Here is a 23,349-nt window from a genome sequence, read left to right as displayed (position 1 = left end):
GAAAACTCTTGTTAGAATTTTGTTTTAATAGTCTCCACTTTTTTATATAATAAGAAAAAATTTACTATGTGATTGTTTTTTCTATCTTTTATTGAATTAATTATGTAATACATTTAAGTAACAGTTTTTTTTGTCAAAGTTAAGATTTTATTGAATGAAAAAGAAGTATTTAGGTCTACGATAGACTTCCTTTAAAGGCTTAAATTAAAATTTTTCACAAAAAGACGTATCTAGAATGAACAACAAAAGAAATAAGTAAGAAAAGTAGAGGAAATCAGTGAGTGCACTCATTTTCTTCATCGAGCTAGGATATGAAGCTGGCTAGGAACTCGACACTGTTACTCTTTACCAGATCTCAGATACACTGTTAATTAAAAGTTTCACCTTCAAAAATAAACTTGTTGCGTGCCTTCTGGAGTTCCCACAGTAAGTTAGCCGCTTCTCTTAATTTCTGGGTTCCATTTCTACTTCCCTTTATCTTCACCACTAATTCCATCAATCACTGCCATGCTTCTAAATTTTTTTGTGAATTAGGAATTTCAATTCCTGCATTGGTCTAGACTATCTAAGATTGCTAAAAAAAACAAGCAATGAAGGATTAATTTTCCGATAGCAAGACATCTTTTACAAAAAGAGTGAACTTTATCTTTTAATTTTTTGTTCATTGGAATTTCATTGTGCATCACCTTTTGTAAGAAGACCCTAATTTTTTGTTGGCACTAAATTGGCATTAGATGAAGAGGTAGATGGTAGAATTGATGAGCTAGTCTATAACCTGAGATAACAATGTAGCTACCCTTTCTTTCTTGTGGCCAGGTAACTAAGTTATCTCTTTTAATATTTTTTATATGTAAAATTACTTATATAGTGTCTGGACTAAAACTGAAATGTTCTGTAATAAGTCATTGATTTCATTATCTATTCTATGTTTGAAGTTGATTTCACAGTTAGGTAGAATCGAGAAAGCTAGGTGTGAGAAATTTTTAAACCAGAAGTCTTCTATAATATGCACCGAATATCGTCTACCAATTCTCCATTTAACTCATTTTTCATTAACCTTCATACCCTCTAATAAACTCCTCCAACCCCAAGAGGGATTGTTCCTAGTCTCTACTCTTAGGAAATCAGAATACCTAAAATATTTGCTTTTATATACTCGATGCACCAGCGAGTTTGTTCTTGTCTGTAACTGCCATTCTTGATTGCATAACATAGCTAAATTAAAGGCTCTGATATCTTTAAAATTCAGTCCTCCTCGGTTCTTTGGTATGCATACTACACTCTATCTCACTCATTGCACATTCTTTTCTCCGCATCCTGTTGACCTTACCAAAACTATATGATTATTTTATGAATTTCTTTCACAAGGTATTTGAAAGATTAAAACAGTTGAGAGTATACATAGGTATTGTCATTGCCACTACTTTGATAAATACCTTTCAACTATTCGCTGATCGTGAAGACTGTTTTCGTTGTTGAAGATTATTGGAAACTTTAGAGGTAAACCTCAAAGTGGTCCCTGAAGTTAAAAATTACTCATATTCATCCCTGAAGTTGCACTTCGGAACTCAGACTCGTCCTTCCGGCCAATTTCGTCCAGCTGGCGCAACCAGAAAGCTGAGTTGGACTCGTTGGTGATACGCTGTCAGCACAACGGCTAGCTGACATGGCAACATAAACTGTTTTGATTCAATTTGGTCCCTAAATTGAAGTTAAAAATCCTAATCCCCAATTGAGTCTCTTCTCCTCTCTTTTCCATCGCACTAGAGGTGACTCTCTTCTGTTGCTTCTCTTACCATGTCTTCTCCATCTTCAAAAACTACAACATAGGAGTACAAGGAAGTGGCTTCGAGTCCTTGTCACACTTCACCAGTTCTAGATGCCTAAATTGACGAATGCATTGCAGCAAGCTAGCAGTAACCGAAAGCAAGGTTCCAACACACTTTTCACTCACAATGTTACCTCCAGAACCAATGTAACACAATGTTGGGTATACCACCCTCCGACATATTATATGATCCAAGAACTGGATCCCCCTTGAAATATGCTCAATCTCTAGTTTCGAATTATCCAACCTTAATCCGAAAGTACTCACACAAAACTCAAAAATTTTCTTCCTAACTTCCACTGCATCCTCCCTAGGCCTTCTAATTCCAATTAAGAAGTGACCCCGATATCTTATGTAATCCATCTTCTTAGTCTTCTCCTTTCCATTGGCTGGAACAAACTCCGGTCATGCAGGGTTATGACAACCATCATCAATTGAATACCGCCATATTGAATCAAACTTACAAGGCCTAAAAAACTCAACAATCATCCCTTCCATCATGTGATCCAATTTATTAAGGCAGATATTAACAATCAATAGACTTAAAATCCCATAATAACCATAATCAGGTACCTTAGCAGCCTCTTGTGGCGCGAAATCGAAGGAAGTCCTCAACCAATATGGGTCCAACTTCGGCTCATTCTCATTGAGAATCCTCTTCTTAGTAGCCCTCCTCTTCTTAACCTTCCTCAACTCTTCCTTCTCCTCATCATTCCTAGACACACACTTTAAAGGATGCTCTTTAAGTGCAGATTTTTATCAAGTCTAATATTTTCCTATCCTTTGTACTTTTTACAAGACACACCATGATCACATTCTGATCCACAGTATTAAGAATCTCACTCAAATTGCCCTTCAAAAACCATAAGTATCCAGCAAAATTATTCCTAATTGTTCGACACGGTGGTGGTGGCTTTTTGGAGTTTGGGTGGAAAGAGTGGAGAAGGAGAGTGTGCTGGGCAGGGATTGGCGGCATGACCAAAGGTGTTTGATGAATTTTCGCAATGACATTATTGCACCTATTGTTGAATTTACATCTGCTATCTAAAAATGAAAATGAAGGATATAAATTACTTATACAAACTATCACATATCTTGTAAATCAATAGTCAAAACCACCAAAAAAAATGTCATCGCAAAGAAAATAAAAAATTATAAGATAATAAAGCCATTGCAGAAGTTTCCATGATTATAAGCTTGGTGCACGAAATTGTGATCCTTAACAACGGCGCCAAAAATTTGGTGCTCGGAACGTAATTCACACACTTTGTCACAACTTCGCACAACTAACCAGCAAGTGCACTGGGTCGTCCAAGTAATAAACCTTACGTGAGTAAGGGTCGATCCCACGGAGATTGTCGGCTTGAAGCAAGCTATGGTCACCTTGTAAATCTCAGTCAGGCGGATTCAAATGGTTATAGAGTTTTAATAATTAAAAGATAAATAAAACGTAAAATGGGATAGAGATAGTTATGTAAGTCATTGGTGAGAATTTCAGATAAGCGTATAGAGATGCTTTCGTTCCTCCTGAACCTCTGCTTTCCTGCTGTCTTCATCCAATCATTCCCACTCCTTTCTATGGCAAGCTTTGTGTAGGGCATCACCGTTGTCAATGGCTACTTCCCATCCTCTCAGTGAAAATGGTCTAAGATGCGCTGTCACCGCACGGCTATTCATCTGTCGGTTCTCGATCATACTGGAATAGGATTCAGTAATCCTTTTGCGTCTGTCACTACACCCAACACTCGCGAGTTTGAAACTCGTCACAGCCATCCCTTCTCGGATCCTACTCGGAATACCACAGACAAGGTTTAGACTTTCCGGACCTCAAGAATGGCTGCCAATAGTTCTAGCCTATACCACGAAGACTCTGATCTCACGATCAGAAGGCTAAGAGATACACATTCAAGCTTGTTTGCATGTAGAACGGAAGTGTTTGTCAGGCACGCGTTCATAAGTGAGAATGATGATGAGCGTCACATAATCATCACATTCATCATGTTCTTGTGTGCGAATGAATATCTTAGAGGAGAAATAGGCTTGAATTGAATAGAAAAACAATAGTACGTTGCATTACTTCATGAGGAACAGCAGAGCTCCACACCTTAATCTATGGTGTGTAGAAACTCTACCGTTGAAAATACATAAGAATAAGGTCCAGGCATGGCCGAATGGCCAGCCTCCCTAAAGGTCTAAGATCGCATAAAACTAATCAAAGATCAGATCCAAAGATCGATTCATAACATGATAATAAAAAGTTCTATTTATACTAAACTAGTTACTAGGGTTTACAGAGATGAGTAAATGATGTAGAAATCCACTTCCGGGCCCACTTGGTGTGTGCTTGGGCTGAGCATTGAAGCTTTCACGTGTAGAGGTCTTTCTTGGAGTTAAACGCCAGTTTGTAACCTGTTTCTGGCGTTTAACTCTGCTTTGCAACCTGTTTTTGGCGTTTAACTCCAGAATAGGGCAGAGAGCTGGCGTTGAACGCCAGTTTGCGTCATCTAAACTCGAAAAAAGTATAGACTATTATGTATTTCTGGAAAGCCCTGGATGTCTACTTTCCAACACAATTAAAAGCGCGCCATTTGGACTTCTGTAGCTCCAGAAAATCCACTTTGAGTGCAGGGAGGTCAGAATCCAACAGCATCTGCAGTCCTTCTTCAACCTCTGAATCTGATTTTTGCTTAAGTCCCTCAATTTCAGCCAAAAATTACCTGAAATCACAGAAAAACACACAAACTAGTAGTAAAGTCCAGAAATGTGATTTTTATTTAAAAACTAATAAAAATATATTAAAAACTAATCAAATCATACTAAAAACTATGTAAAAATAATGCCAAAAAGCGTATAAATTATCCGCTCATCACAACACCAAACTTAAATTGTTGCTTGTCCCCAAGAAAATGAAAATCAAATAGGATAAAAGAAGAGAATATACTATAAATTCCAAAATATCAATGAAACTTAGCTCCAATCAGATGAGAGGGACTAGTAGCTTTTTGCCTCTTGAATAGTTTTGGCATCTCACTTTATCCCTTGAAGTTCAGAATGATTGGCATCTATAGGAACTTAGAATTCAGATAGTGTTATTGATTCTCCTAGTTCAGTATGTTGATTCTTGAACACAGCTACTTTATGAGTCTTGGCCGTGGCCCTAAGCACTTTGTTTTCCAATATTACCACCGGATACATAAATGCCACAGACACATAACTGGGTGAATCTTTTTAGATTGTGACTCAGCTTTGCTAAAGTCCCCAATTAGAGGTGTCTATGGTTCTTAAGCACACTCTTCTTTTGCTTTGGACCTCGACTTTAACCGCTCAGTCTTAAGTTTTCACTTGACACCTTCACGCCACAAGCACATGGTTAGGGACAGCTTGGTTTAGCCGCTTAGGCCAGGATTTTATTCCTTTAGGCCCTCCTATCCACTGATGCTCAAAGCCTTGGATCATTTTTATTACCCTTGCCTTTTGGTTTTAAGGGCTATTGGCTTTTTGCTCTTGCCTTTTGGTTTAAAGAGCTTTTGGCTTTTTCTACTTGCTCTTTCTTTTTCTTTCTTTTTTTTCGCCATTTTTCTTTTCTCTTTTTTTTTTCATAGCTCTTCGCAAGCTTTTGTATTAACTGCTTTTTCTTGCTTCAAGAATCAATTTTATGATTTTTCAGATATCAATAACATTTCTCCTTTTTCATCATTCTTTCAAGAGCCAACATATTTAACATTCATAAGCAAAAATATCAAAAGACATATGCACTGTTCAAGCATTCATTCAGAAAACAAAAAATATTGTCACCACATCAAAATAATTAAACTAGTTTCAAGGATGAATTCGAAACTATGTGCTTCTTGTTCTTTTGTTTTTAGAACAGTTTTCAATTAAGAGAGGTGATGGATTCATAGGACATTCATAGCTTTAAGACATAGACACTTAGACACTAATGATCATATAGTAGAGACACAAACATAAATAAACATGAAGCATAGTAAACGAAAAATAGAAAATAAGAACAAGGAGATTAAGGAATGGGTCCACCTTAATGAGGGTGACGTCTTCCTCTTCTTGAAGAACCAATGGTGCTCTTGAGCTCCTCTATGTCTCTTCCTTGTCTTTGTTGCTCCTCCCTCATAGCTCTTTGATCTTCTCTAATCTCATGGAGGATGATGGAGTGCTCTTGGTGCTCCATCCTTAGTTGTCCCATGTTGGAGCTTAATTCTCCTAGAGAGGTGTTGATTTGCTCCCAATAGTTTTGTGGAGGAAAGTTCATCCCTTGAGGTATCTCAGGGATTTCATGGTGAGGAATTTTCTCATGCTCTTGTTGAGGTCCATGATCTCTTGTTTGCTCCATCCTTTTCTTAGTGATGAGCTTTTGAGATGAATCTCTCCATCTTCTATGACTCAGAGGTGGAAGCTTTTGCCTTCTCTTTCCTCTTTCTAGAGGTTTCTCTGGCCTTAGGTGTCATAAATGGTTATGGAAAAACAAAAAACAACACTTTTACCACACCAAACTTAGAAGGTTTACTCGTCCTCGAGCAAAAAAAGAAAGAAGTGAGTAGAAGAAGAAGAAAATGGAGGAGATGGAGGTGTGTGAATGGTTTGAATTATGGAGGTAGGTAGGGTTTTTGGGGAAGAGAGGATAGATGTGAGTGGTGAAGAGGTGATGGGGAAGAGTGATTGAGGTGATTGGTGAAGGGTATTTGGGGGAGAGAGTTATGAAAAGGTGTGAAGAGGAGAGAAGAAAAGGTGGGGATCCTGTGGGATCCACAGATCCTGAGGGGGATCCTGTGGGGTCCACAGATCTAGTGGGGTCAAGGACTTAACATCCCTGCTCCATTTAGGCGTATAAAACGCCCTTAGCATGCATGTCTGGCGTTAAACGCCAGCTTGCTGCTTGTTTTTGGCGTTAAACTCCCAAATGTAGCCTGTTTCTGGCGTTTAACGCCACTTCCATGCTCTGTTCTGGCGTTAAACGCCAGTCTGGTGCTTGTTTCTCGCGTTTAACGCCAACTTGATGCTTCTTTCTGGCGTTAAACGCCAGTTTGATGCTTCTTACTGGCGTTTAAACGCCAGTAAGTTCTTCCTCCAGGGTGAGCTATTTTTAAAGCTATTTTTCATTCTGTTTTTGATTTTTCAGTAGTTTTTGTGACTCCATATGATCATCAACCTAAAAAAACATAAAATAATAATAGGAAATAAATAGATATAATTAAATAACATTGGGTTGCCTCCCAACAAGCGCTTCTTTGATGTCAATAGCTTGACAGTGAGCTCTCATGGAGCCTCACAGATATTTAGAGCATTGTTGGAACCTCCCAACACCAAACTTAGAGTTTGACTGTGGGGGCTTTAGTTGACTCTGCAGTAAGAGAAGCTTTTCATGCTTCCTCTCCATGGTTACAGAAGGAGATCATTGAGTTTTAAACACAAGGTTGTCCTCATTCAGTTGGAGGACCTACTCTCCTCTGTCCACATCAATCACAGCTCTTGCTGTGGCTAGGAAGGGTCTTCCAAGGATTATGGATTCATCCTCCTCCTTTCCAGTGTCTAGGATTATGAAATCAGCAGGGATGTAAAGGCCTTCAACCTTTACTAACACGTCCTCTACTTGTCCATAAGCCTATTTTCTTGAGTTGTCTGTCATCTCTAAAGAGATTCTGGCAGCTTGCACCTCAAAGATCCCAAGTTTCTCCATTACAGAGAGTGGCATTAAGTTTATTCCTGACCCCAGGTCACACAGAGCCTTCTCAAAGGTCATGGTGCCTATGTTACAGGGAATTAGGAATTTACCAGGATCCTGTTTCTTTTGAGGTAATTTCTGCCTATCCAATGCATTTAGTTCATTGGTGAGCAAGGGAGGTTCATCTTCCTAAGTCTCATTACCAAATAGCTTGGCATTCAGCTTCATGATTGCACCAAGGTATTTAGCAACTTGCTCTTCAGTAATGTCTTCATCTTCTTCAGAGGAAGAATACTCATCAGAGCTCATGAAGGGCAGAAGGAGGTTCAATGGAATCTCTATGGTCTCTAGATGAGCCTCAGATTCCTTTGGTTCCTCAAAGGGAAACTCCTTATTGGTCACTGAGCGTCCCAGGAGGTCTTCCTCACTAGGATTCACGTCCTCCTCCTCCTCTTTGGGTTCGGCCATGATGCGTGAGGATCTTGTCTATCTTTTCCTAGTGAATTTGCATGTAATTTGTTGAATTTAATTAAGAATTAATTATATTTTAGCCACTATAGATGCTACTTTGAGTTTTGTGCAATACTGTTTATTTTAGGTAGCATTTGGCGGAATTTGATGGAGTTTCTGCAGAGAAAGAGAAGAAGTCAAGGAGATGACCAGCGAATACCGACGCGGACGCATGGCTCACGCGACCGCGTGGAATGGAGGAAATCGCAATGACGCGATCGCGTGCCTGACGCGAACGCGTGGACTGGAATCTGCACAAATGATGCAAACGCATGGACGACGCGGACGCGTCACATGAGCGATCTGCAGAATTGACAGAAAATGCTGGGGGCAATTTTTGGGCTGTTTTAACTCAATTTTCAGCCCAGAAAACACAGATTAGAAGCTGCAGAATGGACAGAACAAGTGGTCCCCACCCATCAACTGAAGATCTGTTAATTAATTCAAATTTAATTTCAAATCTTAAATTAGGAAAAGATATTATTTTAATTTTTAGTTTTAGATATTAGATTTTAAATTTATTAGGATTAGTTATAAAAGGGAGAAGCTTTCCTTCCTTTGGGGAGGCCCTGGGGAGATTCCACCTCATCCCATCAGGGGAACATAATTGACAATCCTAATTTTCTCTCTTTTCTATGAGCAATTAAACCTCCACTGTTAAGGTTAGGAACTCTGTCTATTTCTATGGATTAATTTTATTGCTTTTTCTATTTTAATTTATGTATGAATTTATAATTTAAGAATTGTTTTCGCTCTTTATTTTATGAATTTGGGTGGAATGGAAGTAAGACCCTCTTTCTATTTGAGTTCTTGTAAAACTTGGAAAAGCTCTTTACTTGAACAACAGCTTGAAAACAATTTCTCCTAATTTTTAATTATCTGGATTTAACGGGATACGTGACATATAATCCTTTTATTTTTGGGTAATTAGAGTTTTTGTGGCATATAAACTGGAATTTGATTATCACCCTCTAATTGGAATTAATTGACCAAGGAATTGGCTGTTGATAAATTTTAGAGGAGACTAGGAAGGTCTAAGGAATTAGGGTCTAGTCACATATAGTTTGCCATAAATTAAATCCTACATGATTAAAATAGTTAGTAAGAAAAATTAATCCGGAAAAATAGATAACTCTGAAACCTTAACTGCCTTCTCCATATTTTATTCCCAACTTATTTATTTTACTATTTTATTTTCTGCACGATTGAATATTCAAATACTCTTTTCTGTTTGTCTAACTAAGCCTATCAAACGCTATTGTTGCTTAATCCATCAATTCTCGTGGGATCGACCCTTACTCACGTAAGGTATTACTTGGTACGACCCGGTGCACTTGCCGGTAAGTTAGTGGGTTGTAAAATACCGCACCAAATTTTTGGCGCCGTTGCCGGGGATTGACTGTGATTAACAACTATTAGTTGTTTGATTGTTTAAATCAGACATTTTAATTTTAATTTTATTTAAATATTATTTTATTAATTTTCAAAAAAAAAATTAAAATTAAAATTTCCTTTTTTTTTTCGTTTCCCACCCCTGTACCCGTTTTAAGTTTTTTTACTTTATTTAACTTAAAAAAAAAAGCCTTCGTCTGTTTTTTATATACTTTTCTTTTTTATTTATTTATTTATTTTTTTATTTCTTTTATTTTCATTCAATTTCTTTTTATTATTATTATTATTATTATTATATTTTATTAGCTTTAATTTTATTTCTATTTTTTTTATTATTTCAAAAAAAAAATTTAATTTCCGAAATTAAGTTTGGTGTTTCTTAATTAGTTTTATTTTGATTCTTCTTATTTTAATTTTTAGAATTTTGTTCATTTTTTTTTTTTTTGCTTTTCTGTTTACCACATGGTGCGTTTAATTCTTTTTTGTGTGTTGTGCTAAGGAAAAATAATGGAGAGAGATCATATGGATTACTACTCACACCCGAGTAGTGATTCATATCCTTATGAATGGGGAAACTACCCAAATTTTGGTTAGCAAGGTCAAAACCAAAGAAACCTCAGTGCTCCATGTTCCAACTATCAAGAGCCACCACCTCCATATTCATATCAAGAACCACCACCTCTCTATCCATATCATGAACCATCATCTTTCTACCCATATCAAGAGCCACTATCTCCCTATCCATACCAAGAACCATCCTCTTTTTACACTTATCAAGAACCATCACCTCCTTCTTATTCATCTTAAATACCATCAGATCTTGAGCTTCTCATGAAAGAATGCTTACATGATATAAAGACAAGCGTCAAAAATATAGAGAAGCATATGCAGTCGATTATCAAGTACCAGGAAGAGGAACAAGCAAATTCCTTCCCAAAATATACAATGCAAGATCCTATGGAAGAAAGTGAGGAAATCAATCAAAGGAGTTTATACTCCAGTGCATTAGAGAACTTTGCATCCTCACACATGGAAGAAAAGGAAGATGCACCCACAAAGGAGGAAGATACACAACCTCCCATACCCTTGGTAAGCAATGAAGAAGATATTGAATTAAAAGAAAGCTACCAAGAAGAAGAGGTTGAAATTGAGGAAGCTTGCAAGGAGGTGGTAGAATTCAAAGTAGAACACAAGAGAGTAGAGCTTGCAAGACCTCTTCCAAAGTCATCACCATCCAATACAACATTTAAGTGGGTAAAATTCCTATCCTTAATCCTTACTTTCCCACTTGAATATGGGCTACGGGAGACGGATGGTCAACTTAGAGCTCTTTGTGGCATTAAGAGCAAGAGGAAGATGGTTAGTGGTAAGAGTTATCAAGCAAGGTTCAATATGGTTGCATGCTCCGAATTCAAGTGCAAGAATTGGTGTAGAGCTCAATTGAATGGGTCTAGAAGGTTGTTTGGATGTCTCTGTGAGAGTTCAGATCAATTGCCACCCTGTAGAAACAATGGTGATACACAAGAAGACGGGTGTAAAATCAAGGTTTGGGACTCTGGAATTCATTCCCACAATCAACACTCTTGGGGCCTTGTCACTTGCTTCAAAGGCTTTATGCGCCTAGTTTGGGATCCTGGTAGCCATTGGAGTTACAAACATTGGTGGAGATTCCTGGATCAGTACAAGCACAAGCCACCATGACAAGAAGCTCACAACATGTCCAACTTAAGGACTTGAACTAAAAGTGCTTGGTGGGAGACAACCCACCGTGGTATGATCGTTCTTTTTCATTCTTAGTTGTTTTTCGTAATAGTAGTTTTCTTACTTAGTTGATTTTTATTAAGTTCTTACTAATTTTCTGATCATGCAGCTATTTTATCACAAGAACCGAACACCTCAAGCTTTAAAAAAAAAAGCACCCAACGCGAAAGCGTCGCTGACGCGTACGCGTCATCTAGGGGTGCAAGAAAAATAAAAAGTTACAGAGAGTTGCGCGGGGGTGGCGCCAGAATGAAGTCTTTTGCACAAACAAGCCCACGCGGACGCGTGGTCCATGCGTTCGCGTCGTTTGTGATTTTTGTCATTCACGCGGTCGCGTCACCGACGCGATCGCGTGACCTACAAATTCGACGTAAAAGAGCGTTTGGGCAGAGAGTTGTGCCAGCTTGGGGCAAGAAGTGTGCTAAAAGCACAAATTTGGTCACGCGGACGCATGACTGACGCGTTCGCGTCAGTTGCATATATGATCATCCACGCGAACGCGTGCCTGACGCTATCGCGTCATTATGAAGAATTCGCGACGTGCGCGATCGCGTCATTGACGCGAACGCGTCGCTTGCGCCGCCCAATTTTCTTTTTCTCTCTCTCCTAATCCTAATTCTCTCTTATTCTCTTATCCTTTTATTTTTCTTTTATCTTAATATTTTTCTCTTCTATTTTCAGTTCTTCTTTGCTTGAGGACAAGCAAACCTTTAAGTTTGGTGTTGACACTTCGCTTAGAAGTTTTCTGTTTATTCCTATGGCACCAAAAGGGAGGCGAATCATCTTCACTGAGGAGTACAACCTGAAGAATAAAGCGACCGCTAGGATAATTAAGGTGGTTGAGTTCCTTTCATTTTTTATTCCTCCCCTCTTTGTCTATGTTATGTTCCGGTTTTCTGCTATTTTTCTTTGTTTGTTGCATGATCCTTTATTAGTTAAAATCCTAGAACTAGTTTAGTTTTCTCGTAATTGCTTTAATTCTAAAAAGATGTCTCATGTATTACTCACTGAGCTTGAATTCAAAAAAAAATTTAAATAAATAATATATAGGAATGATATATTGCATGAGAAAGTTAGTCTATATTGAAGAATAAACTTATTTACTTAAATGTGGTGGTATTTTCTGTGACTCTGAATGCATGCTTGAACAATGCATATTTTTGATAGTGAAGTTTATGAATGTTAAAAATTGTTGGCTCTTGAAAGAATTATGAAAAAAAGAAATGTTATTGATAATTTGAAAAATCAAAAAATTGATTCTTGAAGTAAGAAAAAGCAGTGAAAAACACAAAGCTTGCGAAAGAAAAAAATAAAATAAAATAAAATAAAATAAAAAGCAAGCAGAAAAAGCCAATAATCCTTTAAACTAAAAGGCAAGGGTAAAAAGGATCCAAGGCTTTGAGCATTAATGGATAGGAGGGCCATAAGGAATAAAATCCTGGCCTAAGCGGCTAAATCAAGCTGTTCCTAACCATGTGCTTGTGGTGTGAAGGTGTCAAGTGAAAAGCTTGAGACTGAGCGGTTAAAGTCGTGATCCAAAGTAAAAAGAGTATGCTTAAGAACTCTGGGCACCTCTAACTGGGGACTCCAGCAAAGCTGAGTCACAATCTGAAAAGGTTCACCCAGTTATGTGTCTGTGGCATTTATGTATCCGGTGGTAATACTGGAAAATAAAATGCTTAGGGTCATGGCCAAGACTCATAAAAAAGCTGTGTTCAAGAATCAACATACTGAACTAAGAGAATCAATAACACTATCTGAATTCTGAGTTTCTATGGATGCCAATCATTCTGAACTTCAAAGGATAAAGTGAGATGCCAAAACTGTTCAGGATTGCAGTTGTAAACCCCACTATAAGAGAAGACATGGGCTTAATCGAACTCTCATTCTCATGCAAATTCACATTCTAAGCTTATATTAGTTTTGGTTGCTTGAGGACAAGCAACAGTTTAAGTTTGGTGTTGTGATGCGTGAGCATCTTGTCTATCTTTTTCTAGTGAATTTGCATGTAATTTGTTGAATTTAATTAAGAATTAATTATATTTTAGCCACTATGGATGCTATTTTGAGTTTTGTGCAATACTGTTTATTTTAGGTAGCATTTGGCGGAATTTGATGGAGTTTCTGCAGAGAAAGAGAAGAAGCCAAGGAGATGACCAGCGAATACCGACGCGGACGCATGGCTCACGCGACCGCGCGAAATGGAGGAAATCGCAATGATGCGATCGCGTGCCTGACGCGAACGCGTGGACTGGAATCTGCACAAATGACGTGAACGCATGGACGACGCGGACGCGTCACATGAGCGATCTGCAGAATTGACAGAAAACGCTGGGGGCGATTTTTGGACTGTTTTAACTCAATTTTCAGCCCAGAAAACACAGATTAGAAGCTGCAGAATGGACAGAACAAGTGGTCCCCACCCATCAACTGAAGATCTGTTAATTAATTCAAATTTAATTTCAAATCTTAAATTAAGAAAAGATATTATTTTAATTTTTAGTTTTAGATATTAGATTTTAAATTTATTAGGATTAGTTATAAAAGGGAGAAGCTTTCCTTCCTTTGGGGAGGCCCTGGGGAGATTCCACCTCATCCCATCAGAGGAACATAATTGACAATCCTAATTTTCTCTCTTTTCTATGAGCAAATAAACCTCCACTGTTATGGTTAGGAGCTCTGTCTATTTCTATGGATTAATTTTATTGCTTTTTCTATTTTAATTTATGTATGGATTTATAATTTAAGAATTGTTTTCGCTCTTTATTTTATGAATTTGGGTGGAACGGAAGTATGACCCTCTTTCTATTTGAGTTCTTGTAAAACTTGGAAAAGCACTTTACTTGAACAACAGCTTGAAAACAATTTCTCCTAATTTTTAATTATCTGGATTTAACGGGATACGTGACATATAATCCTTTTATTTTTGGGTAATTAGAGTTTTTGTGGCATATAAACTGGAATTTGATTATCACCCTCTAATTGGAATTAATTGACCAAGGAATTGGCTGTTGATAAATTTTAGAGGAGACTAGGAAGGTCTAAGGAATTAGGGTCTAGTCACATATAGTTTGCCATAAATTAAATCCTACATGATTAAAATAGTTAGTAAGAAAAATTAATCCGGGAAAATAGATAACTCTGAAACCTTAACTACCTTCTCCATATTTTATTCCCAACTTATTTATTTTACTATTTTATTTTCTGCATGATTGAATATTCAAATACTCTTTTCTGTTTGTCTAACTAAGCCTATCAAACGCTATTGTTGCTTAATCCATCAATCCTCGTGGGATCGACCCTTACTCACGTAAGGTATTGCTTGGTACGACCCGGTGCACTTGCCGGTAAGTTAGTGGGTTGTAAAATACCGCACCAGGCCACACCAAGTAAGGTAATGGCCTTGCATTCTCTTTTTGGATTCTCTTCTGTATTGCTTGGGAGAGTACTAGGAGGGGTTTTAGTGACTCTTTTCCTCAGCTGGCCCACTTGTGCCTCCAAATTTCTAATGGAGGACCTTATTTCATTCATGAAACTTAAAGTGGCCTTAGATAGATCAGAGACTATATTTTCTAAGCTAGATGGATTCTGCTCAGAATTCTCTGTCTGTTGCTGAGTGGATGATGGAAAAGGCTTGCTATTGCTAAACCTGTTTCTTCCACCATTATTAAAGCCTTGTTGAGGCTTTTGTTGATCCTTCCATGAGAAATTTGGATGATTTCTCCATGAGGGATTATAGGTATTCCCATAGGGTTCCCCCATGTAATTCACCTCTGCTATTGCAGGGTTCTCAGGATCATAAGTTTCTTCTTCAGAAGATGCCTCTTGAGTACTGTTGGATGCAGCTTGCAATCTATTCAGACTCTGAGAAATCATATTGACTTGCTGAGTCAATATTTTATTCTGAGCCAATATGACATTCAAAGTATCAATTTCAAGAACTCCCTTCCTCTGAGGCGTCCCATTACTCACAGGATTCCTTTCAGAAGTGTACATGGACTGGTTATTTGCAACCATGTCAATGAGTTCCTGAGCTTCTGCAGTCATTTTCTTTAGGCGAATGGATCCACCTGCAGAATGGTCCAATGACATCTTTGATAATTCAGATAGACCATCATTGAATATATCCAGGATGGTCCATTCTGAAAGCATGTCAGAAGGACACTTCTTGGTCAGTTCCTTGTATCTCTCCCAAGCTTCATAGAGGAATTCACCTTCTTTCTGTTTGAAGGTTTGAACATCCACTCTAAGCTTGCTAAGCTTTCGAGGAGGAAAAAACTTGGCTAAGAAAGCCATGACCAGCTTATCCCAAGAGTTCAGGCTATCTTTATGTTGAGAGTCCAACCATATTCTAGCTCTGTCTCTTACAGCAAACGGGAAAAGCATAAGCCTGTAGACCTCAGAGTCAACCCCATTGGTCTTAATAGTATTACAGATCTGCAAGAATTCAGTTAAGAACTGAAAAGGATCTTCTGATGGAAGTCCATGAAACTTGCAGTTTTGTTGCATCAGAGAAACTAATTGAGGCTTTAGCTCAAAATTGTTTGCTCCAATGGCAGGAATTGAGATGCTTCTTCCATGTAAATTGGAATTTGGTGCAGTAAAGTCACCAAGCATCTTCCTTGCATTGTTATTATTTTCGGCTATGTCTCCTTCTTTTTCGAAAATTTCTGTCAGATTTTCTCCAGAGAGTTGTGCTTTAGCTTCCCTTAGCTTCCTCTTCAGAGTCCTTTCAGGTTCAGGATCAGCTTCAACAAGAATGTTCTTATCCTTGTTCCTGCTCATATGAAAAAGAAGAGAACACAAAAGAAAATATGGAATCCTCTATGTCACAGTATAGAGATTCCTTATATGAGTATAAGAATAGAAGAATGGGAGAGGGAAAAGATAAGAATCCAAACACAGAGGGGAAGAGTGGGTTCGAATTCTTGGGTGGAAGAGAAATGTTAGTAGATGAATAAATAATTAGAAGTAGATGAGAGAGGGAAGAATTCGAAAATAAAATAAAATAAAATAAAAATATTTTTGTTTTTAATTTAAAATTAAAGTTAAAATTTGAAAATAAGAAAATAAATAAAATTAAAATTAAAATTTAAAATTTAAAATAATTAGTTAATTAAAAAGGAATTTTGAAAAAGAGGAAGGTGATTTTTGAAAATTAGAGAGAGAAAATTAGTTAGGTAGTTTTGAAAAAGATAAGAATCAAACAAGATAAGATTAATTGAAAAAAAGATTTGAAAATCAATTTTGAAAAGATAAGAAGTTAGAAAAAATTTTGAAATTGATTTTGAAAAAGATGTGATTGAAAATATATGATTGAAAATCATTTTGAAAAAGATTTCAAAAGGAAATTAAAAAGATTTTATTTTTGAAATCAAAGTTGATTACTTGACTAATAAGAAACTTGAAGATATGATTTTAAAATTTAAAGATTGAACCTTTCTTAATAGGCAAGTAACAAACTTAAAAATTTTTGAATCAATCACATTTAATTGTTAGTAAAGATTTTGAAATTATGAACAAGATAAGAAAAAGATTTTTGAAAATCAATTTGAAATTTTTGAAAATCATAAAAGAAAAATGAAAAATATTTGATTTTTGAAAAAGATTTGAAAAAGATAGAAATTTTAAATTGAAAATTTGATTTGACTCATAAGAAACAATTAAATTTAAAAACTTTTTGAAAAAGTCAACTTAAATTTTCGAAAGTTTATGAGAGAAAAAAGGGAAAGATATTTTTTTAATTTTTGAATTTTAATGAAGAAAGAGAAAAAGATAAAATTGATGCAAAACATAAAAATTTTGGATTAAAATAAAAGATGCATGCAAGAACACTATGAGTGTCAAGATGAACACCAAGAACACTTTGAATGTCAAAATGAACACCAAGAACTTATTTTTGAAAATTTTTAAGAAAAGAAAAACATGCAAGATACCAAACTTAGAAATTTTTAACGTTGAGACATTAATAATTCAAAAATGCATATGAGAAACAAGAAAAGACACAAAACAAGAAATTTTAAAGATCAAATAAGAAGACTTACCAAGAAAAACTTAAAGATCATGAACAATGCAATGCATGAATTTTCGAAAAATGCAAGAAAGAGATAAACATGCAATTGACACCAAACTTAAAAACTGACACAAGACTTAAACAAGAAACATCAAATTATTTTTAATTTTATGATTTTATTAAAATTTTTGGTATTTTTCGAAAATTATTTGGAAAAAGAAAAATAAGGATTTCAAAATTTCTAATGAGAATTCCAGAAATCATGCAATGTTAGTCTAAAGCTCCAGTCCAGGAATTAGACATGGCTTACTAGCCAGCCAAGCTTTCAGTGAAAGCTCCGGTCCAAAACACTAGACATGGCCAATGGCCAGCCAAGTTTCAGCAGATACAAATCAGACATATAACAGCTGATTAGATGAGAATCCACGGACTCTTGTGATGATAAGTTGAAATCTCGGTCCAAAGGATTAGACATGGCTTCACAGCCAGCCAGAATTCAACAGATCATCGTGAAACTCTAGAATTCATTCTTAAAAATTCTGAAGCCATAGAATAATTTTTTTTTGAAAATTTTTTTTTTCGAAAATAAGAAGAATAAAAACAAAAACTTAAAATTAAAATAAAATTACCTAATATGAGCAACAAGATGAACCGTCAGTTGTCCAAACTCAAATAATCCCCGGCAACGGCGCCAAAAACTTGGTGCACGAAATTGTAATCCTTAACAACGGCGCCAAAAACTTGGTGCTCGAAACGTAATTCACACACTTTGTCACAACTTCACACAACTAACCAGCAAGTGCACTGGGTCGTTCAAGTAATAAACCTTACGTGAGTAAGGGTCGATCCCACGGAGATTGTCGGCTTGAAGCAAGCTATGGTCACCTTGTAAATCTCAGTCAGGCGGATTCAAATGGTTATAGAGTTTTAATAATTAAAAGATAAATAAAAAGTAAAATGGGATAGAGATACTTATGTAAGTCATTGGTGAGAATTTCAGATAAGCGTATAGAGATGCTTTTGTTCCTCCTGAACCTCTGCTTTCCTGTTGTCTTCATCCAATCATTCCCACTCCTTTCTATGGCAAGCTTTGTGTAGGGCATCACCGTTGTCAATGGCTACTTCCCATCCTCTCAGTAAAAATGGTCCAAGATGTGCTGTCACCGCACAACTATTCATCTGTCGGTTCTCGATCATACTGGAATAGGATTCAGTAATCCCTTTGCATTTGTCACTACGCGCAGCACTCGCGAGTTTGAAGCTCGTCACAGCCATCCCTTCCCGGATCCTACTCGGAATACCACATACAAGGTTTAGACTTTTCGGACCTCAAGAATGGCCACCAATAGTTCTAGCCTATTGATGCGGTATTTTATAACCACACTTACTTACCGGCAAGTGCACCGGGTCATACCAAGTAATACCTTACGTGAGTAAGGGTCGATCCCACGAGGATTAATGGACTAAGCAACAATAGTGTTTGATAGGCTTAGTTAGACAAACAAAAATTGGTGTTGAAATGCAGTATAAAAGACATTAAACAATATCAAAAATATTGAAGAATGGCAAGTAATTAAGTTGGGAATAATATATGGAGAAGGCAGTTAAGGTTTCAGAGTTATCTATTTTCTGGATTGACTTTTCTTATTAACTATTTTAATCATGCAAGATTTAATTCATGGCAAACTATTTGTGACTAGACCCTAATTCCTTAGACCTTCCTAGTCTTCTCTAAAATTCATCAACTGCCAATTCCTTGGTCAATTAATTCCAATTAGAGGGTGATGATCAAATTCTAGTTTATATGCCACAAGAATCCTAATTATCCAAAAATAAAGGGATTATATGTCACGTATCCTGTTAAATACAAACAATTAGAAATTCAGGATAATATGTTTTCAAGCTATTGTTCAAGTAAAGAGCTTTTCCAAGTTTTACAAGAACTCAAATAGAACATGGGTCATACTTCCGTTCCACCCAGATTCATAATATAAGGAACGAAAACAATTATTGAATTAAAAATCAAAACATGAATTAAAATAGAAAAATAATATTATCAATCCATACAATAGACAGAGCTCCTAACCTTAACAGTGGAGGTTTAGTTGCTCATGGAAAAGAGAAAATAAGGATTTAGGTAAAAATGTACAGAGTTACAATCTGATGGCATCAGATCCCTTTTTATAACTAATCCTAATAAATTTAAAATCTAATATTTTTAATTAAACTTAAAATAATATCTTTTCCTAAAATAAGATTTGAATTTAAATTCGAATTAATTAACAAGTCTTCAGCTGATGGGTGGGACCACTTGATTTGTCCATTCTGCAGCTTTTAATTTGTGATTTCTGGGCTAAGAACTGGGTCAAAACAGCCCAGAAATCGCCCCCAGCCTTTTTCTACATTTTCTGCACGTGGCGCATGTGACGCGTCCGCGTCGTCCACGCGTTCGCGTCATTTGTGTAGATTCCAGTCCACACGATCGCATCAGGCATGCGATTGCGTCATTGCGATTTCCTCCATTTCGCGCGGTCGCGTGAGCCATGCGTCCGCGTCGGTATTCGCTGGTCATCTCCTTGGCTTCTTCTCTTTCTCTGTAGAAACTCCATCAAATTCTGCCAAATGCTACTTAAAATAAACAGTATTGTACAAAACTCAAAATAGCATCCATAGTGGCTAAAATATAATTAATTCTTAATTAAATTCAACAATTTAGATGCAAATTCACTAGGAAAAGATAGACAAGATGCTCACGCATCACCTATACTACGAAGACTCTGATCTCACGATCAGAAGGCTACGAGATACACATTCAAGCTTGTTTGCATGTAGAACGGAAGTGTTTGTCAGGCACGCATTCATAAGTGAGAATGATGATGAGCGTCACATAATCATCACATTCATCATGTTCTTGTGTGCGAATGAATATCTTAGAGAAGAAATAGGCTTGAATTGAATAGAAAAACAATAGTACTTTGCATTACTTCATGAGGAACAGCAGAGCTCCACACCTTAATCTATGGTGTGTAGAAACTCTACCGTTGAAAATACATAAGAACAAGGTCCAGGCATGGCCGAATGGCCAGCCTCCCTAAAGGTCTAAGATCGCATAAAACTAATCAAAGATCAGATCCAAAGATCAATTCATAACATGATAGTAAAAAGTTCTATTTATACTAAACTAGTTACTAGGGTTTACAGAGATGAGTAAATGATGCAGAAATCCACTTTCGGGCCCACTTGGTGTGTGCTTGGGTTGAGCATTGAAGCTTTCACGTGTAGAGGTCTTCCTTGGAGTTAAACGCTAGTTTGTAACCTGTTTCTGGCGTTTAACTCTGCTTTGCAACCTGTTTTTGGCGTTTAACTCTAGAATAGGGCAAAGAGCTGGCGTTGAACGCCAGTTTGCGTCGTCTAAACTCGGAAAAAGTATAGACTGTTATATATTGCTGGAAAGCCCTGGATGTCTACTTTCTAACACAATTAAGAGCGCGCCATTTAGACTCTTGTAGCTCCAGAAAATCCACTTTGAGTGCAGGGAGGTCAGAATCCAACAGCATCTGCAGTCCTTCTTCAACCTCTGAATCTGATTTTTGCTCAAGTCCCTCAATTTCAGCCAGAAATCACCTGAAATTACAGAAAAATACACAAACTCATAGTAAAGTCCATAAATGTGATTTTTATTTAAAAACTATTAAAAATATATTAAAAACTAATCAAATCATACTAAAAACTATGTAAAAATAATGCCAAAAAGCGTATAAATTATCCGCTCATCAAAGCTCAAAAAACAAGTACCTATGCACTTCATTTGCCTTGCCAAGAAATCTGAAACCTGATAGCCATGAAGTATAAATTACTTCAAGTTTCCAATAAAAGAAGGGAAAGAAAGTAAGAAATTAGTTACAATTCATGATAACACAACTCACAAAAGTAATGAGGAAATAACCAAAACACCCTATAGTTTGAAATAACTTAGAAAATAATAGCATGTGAGGTGCCTTAGCAGATATATCTCCAGACATAAGATATCTGCAAAAATATTAATAGTAATAAATCGCTTGATGCACCCAAAGTAAGACTGTAAGAATATAAGAATTTATATCATACTCTACACGATTTTATTAGATAAGATTAGCATAAAATACTTAAAAGTAAGGTGCCCATGTGAATTCCATATTATTACAACCACTACTGATTCCTGAAAAATGTTTGCAAAGATGTAAGCCTGGAGTTTATCACAGGATTGCCAAATTCACATGGTTTCATAGTGGTGCTAGTAGTAATTGATCAACTCTCCAAATATGCACACGTTCTACTGCTTAAAGGTGATTACAATGCTATGTTAACTGCTGAGTTATTTTTCATTAACATTGTCAAGCTCCGTGGCATGCCAGGAACCATTTTGTCAGATTGGGATAAGTGTTCATTAGTGCTTTTGCTAGGAACTGTGTGGTTTTTGAAGATGGAGAAAACACTGTAGGAGAAGCAACAGAAGAGAGTTACCTCTGGTGCGATGAAAAAGAGAGGAGAAGAGACTCAATTGGGGATTAGGGTTTTTAATCTCAAGGGACCAAATTGAATAAAAATAGTTTATGTCGCCACGTCAGCTAGCTGTTGTGCTTACAGAGTGTCACCAACGAATCCAACTCAGCTTTTCGGTTGCGCCAGCTGGACAAAATTGGCCAGAAGGACGAGTATGAGTCCCGGAGTGCAACTTCAGGGATGAATATGAGTAATTTTTAATTTCATAGATCATTATGAAACTCGAGGATAATTTCAGGGACTATTTTAAGGCTTACCTCGAAACCTTAAGTATAATTGTACTTTTTTTAAAAGAATATTCTATCAAAAATGTCTTAGTATATTATGATTTGATATAATGTTTTAGTTTAATTATTATTTAATGATAGTATAATTTTTTTTTTCAAATATTTGTGTTCATATAAATTTTAAGATATGTACATTATTGAGTCAAACATATTAAATATAGAATACAATAATTATATGTATGTCATAAAAAAAATTAAAAATAATAATTTTTTTTCAAATAAACCTTTTTTTTTTTTTGGGATTCTCCACAAGAGTAATATGATGCAAAAGGGACAAAATAGAAGACAGACAGAGAGGACTTTATTCACGAAGAGTAAATGTTCCTCTATTTAGATATGAAACACTTGAATTTCTACTCTTTTATAGCCACAACACATATGTTTGTGACACCTTACTTTACATCAACGCATGTATCTATTAACTTGTTCCTGGCAAGTACTTTTTAACCATTTTCTATCTCACATCTCACATATATTATTTTTATGGGAGACATTTATTTTATTTTATTAGTATTAAAGGGTTTGATTTTTTATTTGAACACAATAAAATAAATACCTAGTTACACAATATATTCACACTGAATTTGATTATGTTTGTCGTTTAGTTCGGTTTTTTAAGAAAGGGTCATCCAAATTAATTTTACATAAAATATTCGACTTAGTTTGGTTTGTTTTCTTTAGGCCAACCAAATCAAATTAAAGCAAACCAATTAGAATTTGATTGATTTAATTCAGTTTTTTATTTTAACATAATATATTAAAATATCAAATATTTATTTTTTATTTTAATGTTTTAATTTTTTTATTTAACAAGTTTTTTTTAATTCTCCGAGAACACTTGTTAGAATTTCATTTTAATAGTCTCGACTTTTATGTAATAAGAAAAATCTTGATACATGCTTAATTTTTTTTATAAATAGATCTATGTTTTAGTAAATTAATTTATATAATACGTATAAGTAATATTGTTTTTCCAGAGTTTAGATTTCATTGAATGAAAATAAAGTATTTTAATTTACGATAAACCTCATACAACGGCTAAAACTGAAACTTTTCACAAAAAAGATTTATTTAAAATGAACAACAAAAGAAAATAAGTAAAGGAAGTGAGAAAAGTAAAGTAAACGTAATTACTAAAGACACTCATCTTTTTCATCGAGTTAGGACATGAAGCTGGCTAGGAACACAATGTTGTTACTTCTTATCAGATCTAAGATGTATTGTTCATCAAAAAGTTTCATCTCTAAAAATAAACTTGATGCATGCCTTTCAGAGCTCCCACAGTATGTTAGCCACTTCTCCTCATTTTTGGATTTTATTTCTACTTCTCTTAATCTTC

General features: G+C 36.0%; 1 long non-coding RNA gene and 1 other non-coding gene across 4 annotated transcripts; both read left to right on the top strand.

The window, feature by feature from the left end:
* Positions 1-207: 207 nt before the first annotated feature.
* LOC112720700 (uncharacterized) lies at positions 208-22,126 on the top strand. Of its 3 annotated transcripts, none has more exons than XR_003162327.3 (3): positions 208-426; positions 735-816; positions 21,576-22,126. It is a non-coding gene; the product is annotated as an uncharacterized lncRNA (long non-coding RNA). The 3 variants fall into 3 exon arrangements; XR_011867492.1 differs by lacking the exon at positions 21,576-22,126 and adding an exon at positions 13,264-14,137; XR_011867491.1 differs by lacking the exon at positions 21,576-22,126 and adding an exon at positions 8,104-8,694.
* LOC112725806 (small nucleolar RNA R71) lies at positions 15,315-15,422 on the top strand. Its single transcript, XR_003164889.1, has one exon. It is a non-coding gene; the product is annotated as a small nucleolar RNA R71 (small nucleolar RNA).
* Positions 22,127-23,349: the final 1,223 nt, after the last annotated feature.

The sequence above is a fragment of the Arachis hypogaea genome, chromosome 11, assembly GCF_003086295.3.
Source record: "Arachis hypogaea cultivar Tifrunner chromosome 11, arahy.Tifrunner.gnm2.J5K5, whole genome shotgun sequence".
Classification (NCBI taxonomy): Eukaryota; Viridiplantae; Streptophyta; class Magnoliopsida; order Fabales; family Fabaceae; genus Arachis; species Arachis hypogaea.
The sequence above is the reverse complement of the archived record's forward strand: the minus strand, read 5'-3'. Positions and strand labels throughout refer to the sequence as shown.